The sequence below is a fragment of the Lissotriton vulgaris genome, chromosome 7, assembly GCF_964263255.1.
Source record: "Lissotriton vulgaris chromosome 7, aLisVul1.2, whole genome shotgun sequence".
Taxonomy (NCBI): Eukaryota; Metazoa; Chordata; class Amphibia; order Caudata; family Salamandridae; genus Lissotriton; species Lissotriton vulgaris.
This window is the reverse complement of record NC_141695.1, coordinates 630721563-630742691: the sequence shown is the minus strand read 5'-3', so window position 1 is coordinate 630742691 and position 21129 is coordinate 630721563. Positions and strand designations below refer to the sequence as shown.

At 45.3% G+C, this 21129-nt stretch overlaps 1 protein-coding gene across 5 annotated transcripts in view; it reads left to right on the top strand.

Annotated features, from left to right (window-relative positions):
* The window catches only part of RAB37 (RAB37, member RAS oncogene family), a 471210-nt gene that overhangs the window by 254219 nt on the left and 195862 nt on the right, over positions 1-21129 (top strand). The gene's annotated exons all lie outside the window — the stretch shown is intronic.

Here is a 21129-nt window from a genome sequence, read left to right as displayed (position 1 = left end):
CCCTATCTCTTCCTTGCACCCCACATGCTCATTTCTCCATTTAAAGCAAGTTCCAAACAGTGGCGGTTTTACCATTTGGGCGGTGGGGCGTTGCCCCACTAATAAAATTGGGCAATTAATTGAGCGCGCCGCTGCAAATTAAAATACAACTAATCCTGTTTATTAATTTAAAAAAGCTGTGCTCGATCGCATCTTCATCACATCACGTGACGTGACAACCAGCCTGGCTTGCAATGACTCACTCTCACCATTGTTACTATGGGCTGCGCGGGCTGGCCTGGCACAGTGAGTGCGCACTGCGCATGTGGGGTTTGACTAATCATGAGCGGAAAATCCGTTCCGCTCGCGGATTTCGCGGATTTTCGGTAAATCCGCGATCCGCGAACTCTCGTGAATTTACTGAAAATCCGCGAGATCCGCGAACGGCGGATTTCGGGGGCAAAAGTTCAAGCCTGTTGAACTTTTAACTATTTTAGGATGGCGCCGGCAAGCTGCCAGCGCCATCCTAAAATAGTTACTAAGTTAGCTTCAACAGGAAGCACTAATAGATAAAATAAAGCAGGTGCTCGAGCACCTGCTTTATTTTATCTATTAGTGCTTCCTGATGAAGCTAATTTAGTAACTATTTTAGGATGGCGCTGGCAGCTTGCCGGCGCCATCCTAAAATAGTTAGTTAGGATGATGTGTGTTTTGTCGAGGCTGGGTAGGTGTGGGTTCTCCCCATATCTATCGTCGAAAATTAGCTATGATGCTTGATGGAGGCCTTTGCATAATTGACTTTCACTAGCTCAATCCCTGTGCAGTTCCTGTGACCACGAGCTTCTCTGATCCATGCCTGTCCTTTTATACACACAAGAGGCATGTGAACTCGCATATAAGCCCCGTCCGTTTGGCCCCTCCCCACACACTAGTGGTGTGTGCACCGTCTTCGCGCCCTTTACCTACTTGATGGACAGCTCACTCGAGGGACCCCGGCGCTCTTTGGTGTGATGGCAAAGTTAATCAGCCCCCCCCAAAATGTGTGTTTTGTCGAGGCTGGGTAGGTGTGCGCTCTCCCCATATCTATTGTCGAAAATTAGCTATGATGCTTGATGGAGGCCTTTGCATAATTGACTTTCACAAGCTCAATCAATGTGCAGTTCCTGTGACCACGAGCTTCTCTGATCCGTGCCTGTCCTTTTATACACACAAGAGGCATGTGAACTCGCATATAAGCCCCGTCCGTTTGGCCCCTCCCCACACACTAGTGGTGTGTGCACCGTCTTCGCACCCTTTACCCACTTGATGGACAGCTCACTCGAGGGACCCCGGCGCTCTTTGGCGTGATGGCAAAGTTAATCAGCCCCCCAAAAATGTGTGTTTTGTCGAGGCTGGGTAGGTGTGCGTTCTCCCCATATCTATCGTTGAAAAATAGCTATGATGCTTGATGGAGGCCTTTGCATTATTGACTTTCACGAGCTCAATCCCTGTGCAGTTCCTGTGACCACGAGCTTCTCTGATCCGTGCCTGTCCTTTTATGCACACAAGAGGCATGTGAACTCGCATATAAGCCTCGCCCGTTTGGCCCTGCCCCTCACACTAGCGATGTGCACCGTTTTCCCGCCCGGCCATTCCCCACACAATCCGCAAAATCCGCAAATCCGCAAATTTGCGGATTTTGCAAATTGCAAATTCGCAAAATTCGCCAATTGCGGATTCGCAAAATTAGCCCATGCTTAGGTTTGACCGGCTGCCTTTCCTGGAGCTACTAACCCTATGGCCTTTCAAAAGCAAGCATGTCTGAGTACGGGGTATGTCCGAAGCCACACCCCAGTGGTTCGAAAATGAGCGTCGTTTTTTTCTTGCTCACTCCAATCCTGATGCTGCTCTCTTCTGAAGCAGCTCTCCTATGAAGAGAGCAGCGTCAGGATTGGCTGCTGCACTGCTGCAGCATGTAGTGGTGTGCGGTTGCCAGTCTAGTCTTGTCCCCCGGGGGTGGGAGCGAGCGTCAATGCCCAATCACTGTGACGACTGTAGGCTTAGTGTGTGTTAAGCCATTCAGTGATTGGATGGACTGGACATTCTATCATCCTCTCTGCAGGAGAGCACGTGCAGTCCGAGGAGTCGACTCGAGTGAGATCGTGGTTCGAGAATCATCGAGACTGTGACAGACAGTGAGTGACTGTGTGTGACACACACTGACTACTGACCTCTACGAGCGATGCAAGGTGTGTGCATATATCTAAATTATTTCATTACATCCCCCGTTGACATACGTTCGCTGTCTGGGCCTAGCTCTGCATGATATTTGCTCAGTGCCGCGCCAGGACTTCTTTCTTCTTATTATAGTCATTTAAAATTGGAAACTTGTGTCCGAGTGGCAATGATTATTGAAATGCGCAATATTTAAACACGTTATCTGTGTTAAATAAGCCAAAGCTAAGGAGTCCCAAAAAGTGCAAAATATGACGTAGCACAACTGCATTTCTCTTAGTAAAGCGAGGTGCTTTTTAGTCAGATCTATAGTGTTGGTGTGGGTGGTGGTACAGTGACAGACACAACGAAAATGAAAACGGACATGCCGGTTATTGTTGTTCGCCTTTACAAACGGATCGATTACAGGCCGAGGGACACATTTATATTGAGTCTGTTTAGTTGTAGGCAAACCTTCGAGCGAATTGAGCGCTACCTGCCTTTCTGAGGGTGGGCTGGGCGTGACATGGAGGTAATCCGTCATCATGGGGCTCCCGTTATGCCCAATGCCAGTGAATATCTGTGAGAGTTAGGAGACTCCAGACAGACTCAATATAAAGGCATCCCTCGGCCTGTAACCGATCCGTTTGTAAAGGACGAGGGCCCATCGTCACATTCTGCAAGGGCCCCGTGATTATTGGTTGCAATACTCAGGATGAGGGGAAATGTACACCCTGCGGCCAGCTTCACATCCCGCCCTCTGCACTGTTAAAAGAAGAGCCAACGTGAGAATGTCTCTTCAAGGCTGCACGCCGCTTCACTTGTGGGCCTCATTCCAAGGCGGGTCATGCACACGGTACATGACAAGACAGAGTCTAAGAAACCCTGAATAGCTAGCACTGTTCTGATGTGTGTACTAGACAGTATACCACAACAAGAGAACACAACAATAACACACTCATCCCATAATAGACAGTTGAACATGTTACTCAAACCTCACTTAATGAGGCCCCTTGAGTGGGCATCCGAGGAACAGACTGGTATTCTAGGCACGTAGGCCCATCGAGCATTCTGAGATGCACAATAGTTAATTTAATTACAAAGCTGCGGGTATACCAGGGTCCAAATTACATTTGGGGATTTTGATTGATGGGTGTCTCTCTCCATCGTTCACTGTCGGGATATTTATTACTGATTGCTTTCGATTTCATGCATGATTTGAAGTAAAGTGATAATTAATTTAAACAAAAGTGTTTGCAGATCAGACAAAAGTACACAGTACGAGCATGGAAAATATAATATCCATGTGCTGTTGCAGCTTAGATGAAAATGACTCTGTACTACAATTCAGTACATCTAAGACCGCGAACCGTTAAGGTAAATATTTTGAGACATTATTTTTATACTTGGCAATGTCGACTGGTGTTTTGGCTTGAACACAGCACAAGATGAATTCCGTTTTTACCACTATTGCGGCCCCATATCAAGTGAAGGCTGAGACCAGCATGTGTGCATGGTTACAGAAACTGACCATAGCATACATGGTCCTCATGAGGCCTGTATGCAGGAATTTGTTTGGGTCTGGTGTATGATACCTATGCCTAAGACCTATATTAACAATAAGAATAATGACTTGATATTGTACAGTGCTTGATCCATCTCTTCTACTGTATCTAAACACTATAAATAAAACGTTACAAACACACACTTTTTTATATTCATTTTACCAACCTACGGGGTATGAAAGGTTGAGTGTGCTCTGCCTGTAGTCAAACATTGACATTCTGCTGCCTTGAAAGACATTCTGCTCCTTGAACCATCGTGGCATTTATTCCCTGATGTCCCAGCCAGAGTCAAGGTGACATCACGGTTGGCACTTATGGGACAGCAGATTTGCCAAGTGAGGCACAAGCAACTCTCAAATCATAGATTTTTACATTTATTGTTGAGGTCTCCGTGGTACATGTCATATCTGTAGTTAGTCTCATAAAAAAGTGTAAGCAATTATAGGCCTCCTGGCTGTTCACTGTGTTGTATTATGCTTCAGGAATTATGATGGGACAAAGTCAGCAACCTTAGCATGGGTTAAATGTATCACTAAGGTGTTAGTAAGGATACCGCTTGTAATTTGTAATTAAACCCATGTTTAGTTAACAGATGTAAGTGAAAACTAGTTTTTCAAGCTCATGTGTTTTTTTATATTTACCCCTGGTGTCATCCTGCTGCTTCCATTTTTATCTAAAGCCAATTTGTTTTTTGGTTGGAACATTGCAATCTGTAGACGGTTTCTTAAGGACACACTCTGACTTCAATGTTCAAGTCATTGAGAAGTTTGCTTCCATTAAAAACAGACGTGCTGATTTTAATTACAAAAAGTGAACACTATTTAAATGCTGCTAGTATACGTCCTGTTTATTTGTTTGTTATTAAAATACATCTGTGAGGTACTCAGCAATGCATTGTGTTTCAAAGTCTGTAATGAAGCTCTGTGGTTATGCTCAATAAGCAGCTACCTATGTTATATGAAACCACTTTATTAATGTAATAACTGCACTTTCACAGTTGCATTATTAACCTTCCAGCTTTCACAAATTTGCTTGAAAATGCACCATTTGTCCACTCTTTTTTCAAAATTTTATCAGGGGGAAATCCCCCCCGAACGCTCCTTAGGGGGTTCGGGCTCGCTTGCTGCGCTCGCTCGCTACGGTGCTGTATGATTATCTTTTTCAGCCCTCACCACTTTCAAATGTCACCAGCCGCCACTGGTTCCAAACCATCTGTAGCCACCGCTCAATGAACAGAAGTGGTGTCACCTCCCCACCTCATGGTGCTAGAATCACCTACGTAACTGGTAGCAACAGTGTGAGATAATATTACCAATGTAAAGCTATATAATATAGTAAGAGAAGACAGATGTAGAGCTAGAAAGCAGCCAAAGAAGGCATGTACAAGTTATACTAGAAAGGAGATTGTAACAAGCCTTGGAGAATACCATAATTGAGACCTTGGGCCACCGATGGAACATGGGGTAAGGGCTGCTGTCCTTTGCCTGCCAGCCCGGAATTATTTCAGCTGCTTGAGAACATTTCACTTGAATACAGCCATTAACAGTCTGTTAATGAGAATTTCATGGTCCATAGTATAGAAAACCGTGAATGGGTCCCTCAGAGCCAGGGCATCACTATCACCAGGCTGTATGGAAGGGGTGCCTGCATTGTTATGGCACTTCATTTCTTTCATAAACTCCATCACAGGCTTAGAAGTAGTCAGCTTCAGTGGTGTTATTGTCAGAGGGTCCTGGAAAGTGTGAATCCCACTTCTCTAGGTTTCATCATCAGAGACGCCCCTCCTCCAATTAATGCACCCACCCCAGAATGCCCAGGAGAAGTTTAATCCATCAGCATGACCTGGATGTAGATATTGATGTCCTTGCCTTCTTGGAAACTCCTCTAATGCACACATTGGTTTTCGTAGGGCGATTCTTGCAATCCATCTGCTTTTCGTGGAGGAGAATGTGCTGTTCTATCAGGTACACCTTCCGTGTCCTCTACCGCTTTTTGGTTTAGAACTCTTTTGCCCATTATGTCTTCTAGCCTACACATTTGCTCCTCTAGTTTGGACATATTAGTTTGTATATTACTTTATGCCCATTCTGCAGGTCCACTTTGACTGAAACAAATTCTTTTTTTTTAAGAGCCACAAACACCTTTTACATAAGATTCAAGTGACATGTCAACCTCTCCAGCAGGGGAAGCCTGGCACTGCCAGGGCTCTCCAACTCAGCTCTTACAGAATTTGCTTTATGCTTTTTGGCTTTCAAGCTGCTAGAGCAATGTGTTTTTTTAGAGGGGTTCTTTTTTTCTATGATTCTGCGATTGGCTTGGTGAAAGTGCTTGTCACACCCTTAAGACAAGTACTTCTTCCTCCTGTTTTGGATTCTGTCATGTGAAGTTTATCAATGTAGTTCTGTCTTTTTATTCTCTTGAGCACACAACTGACCTGCACCTCAGGCTTTGGGCTAAGATATATGTTTCGCCTCCTGGTCTCTTGAGATATCCATGGAATAGTTTGGCCACTAGTTTCAAGCAGTGGCCATTTTACTTTGCAACTCTCCGGCTCAGTGTCATTCACAGGCCAGTCAGGACAGAATCTGTACCCTAACTGGACACCTCTCTCCTCCCAGGCAGTGTTTCCCCAGAGTTCCTTCATGGGCCCTGAAGCGGTTGACCCCCACTCCCACATCAAGATCCAAATGCGGCCACACTCTGGTGGCCTTCGCGATTCCTACCTCATGGGGCCGGCCCCAAAGCAGCTGAAGGGCAGTCAGTGAGTTAGGGACTCAGTCACTACCACTTAGTTGTCTTGGAGGGCCCAAGTACTGCCTAGTGCTATGGCTCCAGCTGCTCCTCTTCTTTCCTTAGTTTAACCAGGGTCACACCCTTCCTGGCAGCCACCAAAATCAAATGGGAGCAGAGAAACATCAAGGCTACAGGACCCTAATAATAGCGTTGCACTCCTACACATCAGCTATACATGTTTGATCTGGGCCAAGAAATACTCTCGCCTTTCGCTACTTACACCCTTTGGCTCGCCAAGCAACTTGCACTCACACCGTTATATGCCTTGATGTTACAAGCTCCTTCACCAGCCCAACCCACACTGCTCATGCACCCCTACTGTGTGAGCCAGGTGAGGGGAGGGAGCTGCATTTCTCCCTCCATCTCCAGGTGTTAGAAGTAGGCAGATACTTGCCATGCAACACTCTGGTCCCTAAGTTCTCCACCGCTCTCCTTCAGTGCATTGCGGCCATATTTTCCACCTAATATGTGAAGTACATGCTACTGGTACTGCTCTGCCACTAGACCAGGTTGGACATCTGCACCTTTCATGCTGGTGGTCGTCCGATGCCTCCTTCTCTGGCCCTGGTTGCCTGTTAGTATTTACTTGTTACAACCTGTCCTGCCCTGTCATGGCGGTCATTCCCTTTTGCAAGCCCACTGATTGTTATGTTATTGGGTCGCCATTTTGAGCTTCAGGCATGCCTCACCCATCACATCCTGTGTCCTGTAGTTGTTCATCACTGAAATTGTTCACTTTGCTTTGCGGCTGCTTCAGACGCTTGTATCCATCACTTCAGCCCTATTCTTCTAGTGGAACCTCGGAGCCATGGTGCTTCTTTTCGTCTGCTTTTGGTAGAACGGTCACAATGGAGCTCTTCAGCTATATGTGTGCGGCTACCATCATTCCATTTACATTCCAATGTAATACAATACAATGCAGTGTAGTAGCAAATATACACGGAAAGATGGTATAACAGACCATGGATCATTTTATTGCATTGTAGTTGTCAATTAGATCCATGTCACAATGACATTTAGTCGGTCCTGATTTTTCAGACTTGTTTATATAATGTGCTGGCATTTGTAGTTGTACTTTGTTCGTTAAAGAAGCATGGGCGCACAAGTCTTAGGGCCTGATTTAGGGTTTGACAGATGCAGTGTTGTCCCAGTCTGTCAGGGTGGTGGGGAACATTACCACTGCCTCCCTGACGAGCTACCATCAGCCAAATTTAGAGATGACTGCCGGACCACTTAAAGGAACCGCCTCCAGGCCAGTTCTTTTCAAGGTACAAAAACGTTGGTGGTCCGCCGCAATTGTTTTTGTTGGCCGTTCACCGAACTTTTCTAAAGTTTTTGTATTTCAGAAACAAACTCTCAGAGCGGGTAGTTTTTTAGTGTAGCAGGGAAAGTCCAATAATTTCTAAACTAAAGTCTAACAGGTAAATGCTTCTGAATCTGATACAGTACATTTTTTTAAAGGTATGCATATTTAAGGAAACTGTTTGGAAGAACCACAAGGCAAACTTTATGTTTTGTTTGAGTGCAGGTGTGCAGTTGCTTCTGAACTTAACTTGTGGCCTAATCTTCTGCTGCACTACTTCAGTTCTCGTTTTACCTTGGGCTATGAAAAGCAAATGTATAATTTCTTTGTAACATGTGGAATTTGCACTTTGGTCGAAAATACACAAACTCCTACATGAAAATTACCAGTGAGGTTTTAGACTGTCCCCAAGTATCTCCACTTGTCATTCGTTGGTACAAATTACCTTTACTTTGAAGATAGGGAGAAGGTAGTCCATAACTGCATTTAAATCTATATGCTGCATCTCGAAGCGAATCCATACCCCTAGCTGCAAGTAGGAGAGTTTTGGCTTTGAAGGTAACATCCATTGTTCCTGGGCCCCCAGATTAACCTCACTACTAAGCTTTTGCCAGCAGAAATGCATGTATAAACTTGCTGGTGGTAACACTATCAATGGCCCTACATTAATCTAACTGTATTTATTTATTTTATTTATTTTGTATAGCGCGAACAAGATCCTTGCAGATGTCAGAGCGCTTTACATACATATGAGTAGAGAGCGCAATAAAGAAAACTTAATAAGGCAATTCGTACATACATATGAAAGGAGAACGCAATAAAGAAACGTAATAAGGCAATTTGCGCAGGGAGCGCACAATGCCAGGTAGTAGAGTCTATTTGTGTGGTCGATTGAGGCACTGAAATACAAGGGGGAGGCAAACAGTAAATGCATAGTTAATGTTGAAGTGCATTTAGCCATGAGGATAGATTTGACTTCTTTTTTGAAGGAGGCAGTGGATGAGATGAGTCTCGTTTCTGGCGGGAGGGCATTCCAGATCCTGGGGGCCATCCCTGGGAAGGAACGCTTTTAAGTTTTTTTCTTGTGGAATCTTTGTGGTATCAAAAGGAGAGTTTCTGTGCTTCTTGTGGCTCTTGAGCCTCTTGAGATTGTCAGTTTCTGAGCAATGTAGCTGGGTAAGCTGTGATGTAAGGCTTTGTGAGTAATGCATGCGATGTTCAGGTTTATTCTGGCTTCGAGCGGTAGCCAATTCAGAGATTTTAAGTCCGGAGAGATGTGCGAGCGTTTTTTTGATCCAGTTATGAGCCTTGCTGCAGCATTGATGGAGGCTCTAAATGGTGCGGTTGTTGATAGTGGGAGGCCGCAGAGGGCGGTACTTCCATAGTCAATCCGAGGGATAACTAGGGCTTGAACTGCAGTTCTAAAGTCGTTGGCTGGGAGGAAGGTTTTCAGCTTTCTCAAGGTATTGATTTGGAAATTAGCTCCCTTGGTTGAATGCTAATATGTCGTTGCATATTGAGATTGGAATCAAGGGTGATACCTAAGGATTTGGCTGAGTCTACAATGATAGGTTGGACGTTGAAAGCAGTGAGGTGTTTCAGCCAGTTCTGGGCGATGGGGATTTTGGAGGGGAGTGCTATTAGGAGGAATTCTGTTTTTAGAGCATTACGTTTGAGATGATTCTCTGCCAGCCATGTTTGTGTGTCCTTAAGTGTTGAGTTGAGAAGTTTGAGGTCTTCAGGGGATTGTAGTTTGAGGTAGAGTTGGGTATCATCCGCATACATGTGGAATTGCACATTAGAGGCATGAAGCAGTGCGGTGAGTGGCTCCATGACTAGGTTGAGCAGGGTCGGTGATAGGGAGGAACCTTGCGAGACACCAAGTGTAACTGGAATAGGTGTGGACATTGTGTTATTAGTTTTGAATTTCTGGGTCCGGTTATGAAGGAAGGAGGTGAACCATTTGAGTACTGTCCCAGAGATGCACATTCTGATATTCAACAGATCGAGTAAGTTCTCGTGTTTGACCGCATCGAATGCAGATGAGAGGTCAAGTAGGATGAGGAGGCAGGTGCCGTTTTGGTCTAGAATTTGGAGTGCGTCATCAATTATGTGAGTCATGGCTGATTCTGTGCTGTGGCCTGCACGGAAGCCGGATTTGTGTTGGTTGAGGAGTTCAAAGTGATTGATGTGTTTAGTCAGTTGGAGGTGGACACATTTTTCTAACAGCTTGGCTAAGGTAGGGATATTAGAGATGGGGTGATAGTTATCTCAGTAGAGTCAGCTGTGGGTTTCTTAAGTATGGGTGATACTTGTCCCACTTTGAGGGAGTCTGGGATAGATCCTTGTTGAAGAGAACTATTAATGATTTTGGTCCAGAGCGGTAGAAGCCTTGGGCTAAAGTCCTTTACGGCGTTTGCAGGTAGAGGATCCGAGAGGTGGTTGGAGGGCTTCAGGGTACTTAGGATCTTGCCTATAGATTATTCCGTGTATGTATCAAAGGATGACCAAGTAGCATTGTTTTTTAGTTTAACGGGTGTTTTGCTGATGAGGTTAGAATATAGGTTTAGATCCGTGAGGAGATCCTTCTTGATGTTGACTGTTTTTAGGTTGTAGAAGGTAGAGAATTCTTCACAGGATGGTAGCGTGCTGGTTGTGCTATGTACTCGCTGTGGTTCATCTTTGGATTGAGTTTTGATTAGTTCAAATAGCTTTTTTGGTTGGTTTATTGCTTGGTCTAGTTAATGGCTAAAGAAGTCCGCTTTTGTTCGTTTGATTTTCCTGAAGTAAGCATTTCTTTTTTTCTTCAGAGTATTGAGGTGCATAGCTGATGGGGTGGATCTCCAGTTGCGTTCTGCTAGTCTCATGTCTCGTCTATCCTTGTTAAGCAGACCGTCATACCACAGCTTTGAGCTTTTGGAAGAGACTCTCTTTAGCTGAAGGGGGGCAACTTCGTTGATTATCGTAGTCATTGAGTTGAGGTAGTGATCGGTAAGGACCTGGACGTCGTCGTTGTCAATGGGGGGTATGAGTAGGTTGTAGCTGGGGGATGGTGAGAAGATGGGATTGAGATTCCTCAAGACTCTTTTCCATACCTTGGGTTTGGTGGATTGGGCTGGGTGAAGTTTCACAAGTTCATTGATGAAGAATGTGATAATGTGGTGGTCAGACCAGTCACAAGGTTGGATTGAGTCTAGTTGAGTGGTGTCACCTTTGGAGATAATGAGGTCAAGGATAGAGCCTTTGTCATGAGTAGGGCTGTTGCAGATTTGGGTTAGGTCTAAGGTTTTGAGGAAGTTTTTGAGACTGTTAACCACTGAGTCGTTGTGATCATTCCAATGAAGGATGAAGTCACCAAAGAATATTTGTGTGTTTTGTCGACCCGAGTTAGTTGTGATCATGTCCATGAGGTGTTCAGTGAAGGCGAGGTTGTCACCTGGTGGGTGGTAGATAATATGTAGAGAGCACATTGGATTGCCCTCACTGTTGACGTCGAGGCAGATGTGTTCACAAGAGGAGAATGTAGGGGAGATGTCTCTGGTTACTGAAAGGCTACTGCGATAAATACATGCTATTCCACCACCTGTCATGCCGGTCCTGTCTAATCTGATGATGTGATAGTTAGGGGGAACTAGAATGTCGATGAGGGGGGATGAGGATTCAGTTAGCCAGGTTTCAGTGAGTATGGTAAGGTCTAGGTCATGTGCGATAATGAGGTCGGCTATGTCAGATGGGCGTCTGGGGGCAGATCTGCAGTTAAGTAGTGTGCATTTGAGCCGTGGGCTGAGGGAGGTGGCGGGGTTTAATGTGAGCGTGACTGTTTTCAGATTGTTAGAGATGGTGCCTCTAATATTTTGAGTGGGGGGCCTGTGAGGGTTGGAGAGGATGGTGGGGATAAGAAGGTGAGTGGACAGTGGTGAGCTATTTTGAGGGGGGTGTGTGTGAGGGTTGGAATGGATGTTGGGGATGGGAGGATGCGTGGTGGCTATGTGGATGGTGGGAGCCGATTCGTAGGAATGTAGTAGGGCCCGTATGTCATATCGTGTCCATGGATTGGTGCAACAGAGAGGGCGGTTGGAAGAATTTGGGGCAGGGATGGAGGTCCAGTGGGGGGCGTGGGGGCGTTGAGTGTGTAAGCGTGTGGGATGGGTGGGGTGCGTGCGGGATATCACGGTACTAGGTGGAGAGGGGAGCCTAAGTTGACTTGAAAACAGTAATTTGAAAGTTTGAAGCTTGTCTTTGATTTGGTGAAGGGTGGACATGATCTTGTCGAGAGTGTAGTTAGGAACAGTAGTAGTGGGGGTAGTGGGAGAATGAGGGTGTGACAGATGTAGGAGGTGTGGGGGTGGTGATAGAGGAGAGGGGGCTGGATGTGAGAGGTGGGGGGTGGTGATAGAGGGGAGGGGTCTATTTGGGGAGAGGAGATGTATGTTGTAGGGAGGGTAAAAGGGCTTGAGGGTTGCACCAGACTCTGGGCAACCAGGAGTTAGGGGTGTTGGGGGTGGGAGCTGAGTAGGTGGCGGTGTGCGACGAGGAGGGAGGATAGGAGTGAGAGGGGGCGGGTGGAGGTGCGGCAGGAGGAGAGTGGACTAGATGTCTAAAGAGGGGTGTGTTGTACCCATTATTGGTGCACAATAGTCTAACAGCTTCAACAAATGTCTAATCATAGCACAGAGAAATGGATAGTTTTTTAGTACACCCAACAATTGCAAACAATGTTTTTGTCTAACCCCAAAACGATGGCTGGGTTTTCATTATTTTCCTAGTAGAAGGTACTAACCCATTTAAGTAGGCACTAACACTTGATCTAAGTAGTCTTAGGCTGTGGGCATGTGAAGTAAGAACTAAATTGATGCACTAGCATTTTCCACTAGCTGGAGCATACATACCGCACATTTACATACAGCGAGTTCACACCCCAAACCCACTTTCCTGTGCTACCGAGCTACTCACAGTTCCCCATTGTTACACTAATACTACCTATTCAAATTTTCTCTGCACCCGTTCCAGAATACGCATTGGCCATGCAGTGTCTCTACTACACTTTCACACCAGTAAAACTGAAGCCCATCTCTTGTCGCCGCACCAACCACCAACAGTACACCTAAATCTCTGAATAGGTCACACTAACCATCACCCTTCTCATGCACACCTTCACACCCCAGATGAGGATGAAGCAACTGTACTCCATGGATAAACTAGTGCCAGCAATAGGAAACATAGATAACAATGACTTTTAATAAGCGTCTACTCAGACATCTATCAGAGCAGGCTTGGTCTTGTGCTGAAGGGCTTTGTGAACCTGGTTCAGCCACTGACTTAGTTCCAGAAATGACTGCAATTGACCTAATGCTACTTCTTTGATCTATTGTTCTAAAAGATTAAAGATGAGAGTAAAGTTTACAAAGGTTGAGGACTAAGGAGATGGTTTCTTCAGTTAGGCCTTACACGACCCCTTTTGAGTGACAGTGGTGCTTCCCCTTCAATCAATTATTTGTCGATCAGGGGCTGGATCAGAAGACTGAATAATTTAATTTTGGCCTTGGGACTCATTAGCAGAGAGTTTGTCAGTTTGAGATTTTTCAGTAGGTTTATAGGAAGCTGCCTCTTTATCTCATAAATAGAAGTGAGGGCCGAATATGATTCAATGCTGGAGAGGTGCTGACTGCTGAGCCACTTGGATGGCTTGTATGTATGCATGTATGAATTTGGAATTTTTATACAACGAACCTAGCCAAAAGGCAGCAGAGCACTGTACAGGATCAAAGATCAGCTTAAAGTCAACGAGTAATATGAGAGGTAGCTGGGTTGTGAACGGTTAATACATTTTGATTCAGTGTTTTTTAAAGAAGTGCGTCTCAACTCTTTCCTAAATTAAAGAAGTATTGGGCCTGTCCTGATAGATATGGAGATGTTGTTGCAGATCCTGGGTAAGTAGATGGAAATAGTCTGCTGCATTGTTTGTTCTGTTTTGCACTTCATAGTCTGCACTCTGAAAGTGTCCTGGCTGTGGGTGTGCTGAGATCCACGAGTCAATGCCATCACCGCCTCATGCTTTCATACCCTGAAGATGCTGAGGACGATTTTCAAATGGCTCCCAATCAGCACCCAAAAAACCGTAATGCACTCCCTGGTCACAAGCAAACTGGTCTATGGGATCACTTCCTATGCAGGGACCAACAAAAAACTCACCCAAAGGCTGCAGAGCATTCAGAGATCAGCGGCAGAAGCTCTCTCAACCTCCCACGCCTCACTCACATCACACCACACCGGAAGGAGCCCCACTGGCTCTTTATCCACAAACAAGCACAATTCAAACTCCTCACCCATACATTCAAGGCACTGCATAACACTGGCCCAGCGTACCTCAACAATTGCATCTGCTTTCACAAACCTTCCATACACTTTGGCTCATTTGAACTCCTACTTGCATGAATTCTACGCAAATAGAAAACCAGACCCGAAGTCGAGCCTTCTCCTACACCAATCCGAAAGCATGGAACGAACTGCTGCTACACATAAGAGCCTCCTCCTCACTTCTTGAATTCCACAAGAAGTTGAACACCTGACTTTTCAAGTAGTCTCACTAGGTGAGCCTAAATTCACACCTACTCAGCGCCAGGATACTCTCCCTAGTGATTAATGCACTCTACAAATATGCATATCATAACCAGAGGAGGTAAGTGTGTCTGCAGAATATGTAGGGTTGCTGGTCGTGATGGCTTTGTAAATGATGCCACTGGTTTTGAAGATGGTACATGTCAGGAAGATGAGGCAACAGAGTTTTATCAGGACTGGGCTGACGTGATCATATTTCTTCAGGCCATGGATAAGACATACTGCAGCAAGTAGGTAGACTGTTACCACCACCCAGATGCAACAGTACAAATAGTTCTGAAACTTCTTTCTGGAAAACACAGTTTCACTTTCTTTAGAAGAGAGAACTGGTACCAAGCCTTTTTTATTTTTTGGTAATGTGCTCCTTGAGGGTAAACTTGGTGTCCTGACTAAATTCAATTGACTTGGCATTCAGTGAAAATTGGGGTTTGAAACCATCAAAGTTCATGTCATTGAGCCAAGTTTGTACTATTTCTTGTTTGTTTTCCTTGTCACATAAAAGTAATTCTTTCTTGGTTGGGTTGGTCTTCAGGTAAGCACGGGACATCACAATCTGAATAATGTGTAGGCAATGATGCGGCTCTGAGTGTCTACAAGAGACTTTCAAGTAGAGTTTTTTAGCAATGGCATTTTAATGAAGCCTAGTATTGTTATCTCTGAGTAGAGCACCAGGCCGTTTTTTCTTTGAAGCAGTTGAAGGTTGCAGGGACAGTATGGAACCCTGGGAGACGCTGCAGGTGATAGGGATCTATTGAGAACTGTATTTTACAATGTGAACACACTGGTGATGTGTTGCCTCTCCCACCCTCCAGGTTGTTTCCATTCTGCCAGTAATGAATACAGAGATCTAATATGCAACCAACGCTGGCATCATTATAGCAATTTGTTCATTTAACTTTCAGTCACGCTTCATGGCCGCCGCGTAGCTGTACAACATGGCTAAACATAGACAAAGCCAATAGCTCTTGTCTGCAACACCTATTGTCTTTGCCAATGCCCTCCCTCCCCTGTGTCGCTACCATTCCTCCTGCCCTTCTGTTGCATGGTTCGCCCCCATGCTGCTTGCCTCCCCTTCATTCCCTCCACTGTGTGTTGCCATAACAACCAAAAAGCAGTATGATACTCAAACTTCTGGCTATAGCATAGCACTTTTTTCTTCACACCTCCCTCCCCCCATTTTGCCTACCACCCGCCCTCCCTCACACCACCAATAACAAAAAGCTAGTACTTTAAAAAAAATCTTTCAGTCATGCGACATGACAGTCACACTGCTGTAAAACATGGCAAAAAAGAATTGACAAAGCTATTAGTTCTGTTGCTTGTCATTACCTTTCTACTTTCCTTCCTCCCTCTCCTTATACTATTCCCATGTCCTTTTTCTTAATCTTTCAATGGTGGAGAAGTGCTTAAGTAGTTTGAACAATGACGTTTTACTAAATGGTATACTTGAAGGTCACAATGAAGTGTGTATTAACCCTTTAACACCTTAATGCAAGATACTGAAACATAGTACATGCCAGAGTCATGTTTGCTACATAACGGAAACTAATTTAAGACATCAAAATAGCCAAAGTGAAACCTGGATTCAGATGTTCTTTGATATAGCATTGTTAGATTTGGGGGTCTCTAGTTGGCACATGGGACCCTTGCCTCTAGTCAGGGTAAGGGGGTACACTCCAGTGCTTAATTTGTAAAATATGAAGTGCAGGTGCTCAAACCCACTTCCCTTGGCTCCACCCACTTTAACCAATGGCTCCACCCACTTACTCTAGTTGCTCGACCCCAGTGCTTAATTTGTAAAAATGAGTGCCAGGGCCCTTTTCGGGAGATCACGACAGCCTGCACCACACATTGCTCATGCCAGCGCTGCCAATGACAGTTCCAACACAACTACATACCATCTCACTCCTAAAAGTGATACAATTAAGGCTTTTTAAATGTATTCTGACTTATTAAACACAGTTGTTATGCTCTTGTGGGCAATATTTTGCTGACATGGTTGGGATTTTAATTTTAAGGTAAATAAAAATAGAGAGAAAGAAAAAAAACTGAGGAAATCATCCAAAACCGGAGTTTTCCCTTTTGTAAAATACTTTACAAAATATATATATATATATACAGGAATAATACAATTCAAATCTATTTTAGACCTGTCTCATCTCTCCATAAATGACTAGTAATGCAAAGAAAGACAGAACAGACTTGTAAAAAGGCGATACAGGGAGAGGACTGTAAACAAGTTTGTATTTAACCTTCCAGAATTAAAAATTAAGTTCAAGTAAAGGAATATTTATTTTACTGAGTAAGGGGCAGTGCTGGCCTCAGAAATTGAAAGAGAGGGGCAGAATAGGGAGAAATAAGGGGGGAGAGATGATTGGGAAAAAGGACTGTGAAGAATTTAGCACTTGCAAGAGCGAGAAATATGAACAGAAGTGGAGCGAGGGGCAGAAAGAGGAATGAGGAAGATTAAGCAACCTTGCCATTGGGCTGCGCCGACAGGCCCTAGAAATCCTTGAGACCCCTGTGCTTAATAGTTTAGAAGACCAGAATTAAGCACAATGCACTTCAATCGTGTCCAGCAGCAAAACATGACACCGACACGCAGCTCCTCTGCTAATGCACCTCAACAGTAAACTTGCTTTACTCTGGTAACAAAAGCATAGGACTCACACAGTTAATGCAGGGCAGAATAGAATGGTAAAGAAACACAACTACAACGTGAAAACCAGCACAAACACCACCCGCCCAGTATGGCAGCATTACACTTCACCTAGGAGATGTTTATCAAGGTAATTATGCTTTAAACATCCTCTGCTGTGAAGCACCAGACAACAAGGTGACACCATGTACGCGGTGTTCAGAGAAATGTAAATACAAGCAAATATTTACACGTCAGCCAATCTGCTTTAAAGTGACTTCCCCTATTGGGAATAGATGTCCCTTTGAATTCTTGTCGCCTTTAGAATTAAAAGTCCCAGTTTTTCACACTCCCCTGTCTTTTTACTCACACACACAACCACAGAGAAGGACTCCCTAGAACCATTAACGCGTAAACAGATTGAATTCAAGCACAAACTTACCGGCTCTTGGGCCGCGCTTTCAATTACTGCCCCTGCACCCGTCTTTGAGAACATTCCCTATGCCAACGACTAGACCTCATTCCCTTCCCTCACTGCACCTCAGAAACAAACACGACAGGCCTCTAGTCCACAAACACAACTCACGTTTTGTTGAAAGTGAAAGAAACCAAGAAGGCCAGTCTCCTACCTGCAGCATGGAATCTCCTGAGACCGCCTTCTGGGCTGAGGCTGACAATGGCGCGGGGAGAGAGAAACTACAGGAGAATAGCTACCCGCATGCCGGTGACCCCTTGAGCCAAGAAGAGACACTGCTAGTTTCTACAAAACGGAGAGCACTCAAAGTCGTTGATTATACCAGAGTTTCTGAGTCCAAAAGTGTGTCTGTGATTCAGGAGAAAGTGGCAGAGAGGGTTCGGGAGGAGCAGGTCAGGAGCCACTACATTATCAAAGCTGCCAAGGTTTCCGATTGCTATGTGTGACAATTTCATAATTTCACTGTAGATATGAGTGACATTTCAATGACGAGTGACTCTTTCTCGCAAGCAAAATCCAGCAATGAAGAGGAGGGAAACCTATAATTGTACGAAATTACACCCATTTGAGAACAAGAAATTCGAAGATGATCTTACAAATCTTGGAAGTAAGTGCTCAGGGCTAGGCAAAACATGAATGCATATGCACGTGTCATTGGGCCCTCCCCCTAAGCCTGTTGTCAAGGTAAGGAACCTCGGAGTCATTTTTGACGACCGTCTTACTTTTCTCCCTCATGCCAACCAGATTACATCTGCTGCCTTCCACAAACTGAGATTAATTAAGAAAATTCTTCCTTTTCTCCCAGACTCGGCCGGCAAAACATTGGTCACCTCTTTGGTATTGTCGACCTTGGATTATTGCAATGCTCTGTTCCTGAATGCTCAAGAAGGAGTCTTGAACAAAATGCAATTAATCCAGAATTCAGCAGCTAGGCTCCTGGGCAGAATCCCCAAATTTCATTTAGTTTCTGGGACCATTAAAGAACTGCATTGGTTACCCATAAGGAATAGAATAAAATTCAAAGTTTTATGCATAGTGTTCAAAGCCATGCATAACATGGGACCAGCATTTTTTATCCAAAATGTGATCCCCTATTGCCCGCCCAGAACCTTACGCTCTTCCAGTCTGAATGATCTGGTTGTTCCACGTAGTAAATCCGTCTACCGGGGAGACAGGAGATTTCTTGTCTCAGCCCCCAGACTTTGGGATACTCTGCCTCCCTCGATTAAATCAAGCCACTCACTCTGGTCATTTCAGAAACAACTCAAGACCTGGCTTTTTAATCAGTAGACCCTCTCTCCCCCTCCATGGTTGAATTTTTGCAGATACTACAGCGCCGAGACGCCTAAGGGCCATTGTTCGCGCTCTAAAAATTTCATTAATAATAATAAATAAAAATAATATACTTTAAAAAAGCGGAACAGTGGGTTTCCTTTCAGTTTTGAAACATATTTTGATGATTTAATTATGGAGCACATATTCTTGGAAGTAGTGTTTTGGGCTAGGCAAAAAATGAATACATATACTTCAAACTACTGCCCCTTCAGAAGCTCAGCTCTACCAGGACATGAAAACGCATGATGGATTTGTGGATATTCAGCAAAATAGACGAGACTCCGGCATGGGTAAGGACTGGATAGCCAATACACACTTAAAGGAATAAGACTGCATTATGTGCCACAGAAAGAGTTTGATGAGCAACGCTGTTAGCACAATCATCAATTTATAAATATCGGGTGTTCCCGCAGAGTCCGAAATAAATGAAGTTATTCCTGTCCTCCATAACACATACCTGCGTGTAATCAGGGCTCCAGTGACCATACCTCTGTTTTGATCTCACGTGAGCACATGGTTGGCACTGCAGTTTATACCGGCGTCTTCTTGGCTCTCAGCGACACTCTGTTTAAATAAATTCACTGCCCCGAACTCCATAGGGTCTCGACCCTAGGAGTCTGGGAGCAGCGGAGCAGCAGGCCTCCTCTATATGCTGTCCCAGCCCTGGATCAAATAAGAAAGCCGGCTGCAGCGCGGGCCTGCGTTGATGCAGTGATTAGATTTGAAGGTACTCTCTCCTCAAAAACGAAAGCGCAGATACACAAGAGCGAGTATCACCTGATCCTGCCTCCCTGCTGCTGTGAGAGCAGCGAGGTCAGTAGGAGCCGGAGCTTTGCAGAACTTCAAGAAGCGCGGGCGGCAAACTTCACCAGTGGGCACTGCAGTGACGTCAGCTAATTTCGGCGCCACGTGCCTCTACAACTTTGATACTATTAGAGTGACGTCAGGGGCAGGAAGCGGAGAGGCGGGCGGAAGGTAGAGAGTGGGGGAAGGTGCCTGTTCTGGAAGGCTCAGTCTGCCTTGGGGACTACGCAGCTTTTAAAGCAGGAGGAAGGAACTACATTACACCTAGAGAAAACGATGTTCAGCAGCCTTAGGCAGGAGCATGGGCAGGTCTCCAGAGAGACGGAATGCACCTCAATAGTCATCCAATTAAATTTTTTTACGGCATTTACCGGAAAGACCCATGTGGAGGGTAGACCCGGCCCTCAGTAATAAGTGCCGGTGCTAAGCACCGGAAAGCACCGGCACAAATTAAGCCCTGGTACACTCCTAAAATAACCCCTGCACACCCCCTTTGTAGCTTGGCACGAGCAGACAGGCTTATCTCGGAGGCAGTGTGTAAAGCATTTGTGAACACATACAGTAATCAAGTGACAACACTACAGATAGATGCCACACAAGTTTTATATAAAAAATAAGTATTCTTTATATAGACTTATCACAAGACCACAAACAACAAAAATCCACAATACTGTTCCTAAAATGGTAGAATTATCTTAGTTCTCTTTAGATCTTAAAATGCAACACTTTTAGTCAATGTACCTTAAGATGCGAACCACAGGGCAACAGAAGTGCTGCAGGAAAGGTGATGCGTTAGTCCCTGTCACGCAAGGACGGTGATGCTTGGAAGATCTGGTGCAAACAAATAAAAATGGCGCTTTCTCCTTGATGCGACACGCTTCCGGGTGAAGCGGCGGCATCTGCTGCGACGTCGATCCTCTTCTCCGGCGACGGGGATGCTTGACACGATGCGAGCGGCAACAGGCCCTGCGACACGCTTCCCAGTGATGCGGCGGCAGCTGCTGTGACGTCGATCCTCTCTCATAGTGATGCGAGTTGCTTCCACAACGATGCGAGCCACGACAGGCCCTGCGACACTCTTCCTGGTGATGCGGCGGCTTCTGCTGTGACGTCGATCCCCTTCTCAGGCGACGAGCTGCGACAGGCCCTGTGACACACTTCTCGGAGATTGTGGTGGTGCCTGATGCAACATCGATTCCTCTTCTCCTGCGACAGGCTTCCCGGCGATGCAGCAGAATCTGCTGCGGCGTCGATCCTCTTCTCCGGCGATGCGAGGCGCTTCGTGTTGTGAAGTGGTAGCGGCAGTTCGGCGACACGCTTCTTGATCTTGAGTCGGGCTTTCAGCTCCTTGAAACACGCAAGTCCTGAAAAAGTCCAGCACAACTGCTGGCACTTCAGGAGAACTCTTGAGGAGCTGGTGGGTGAA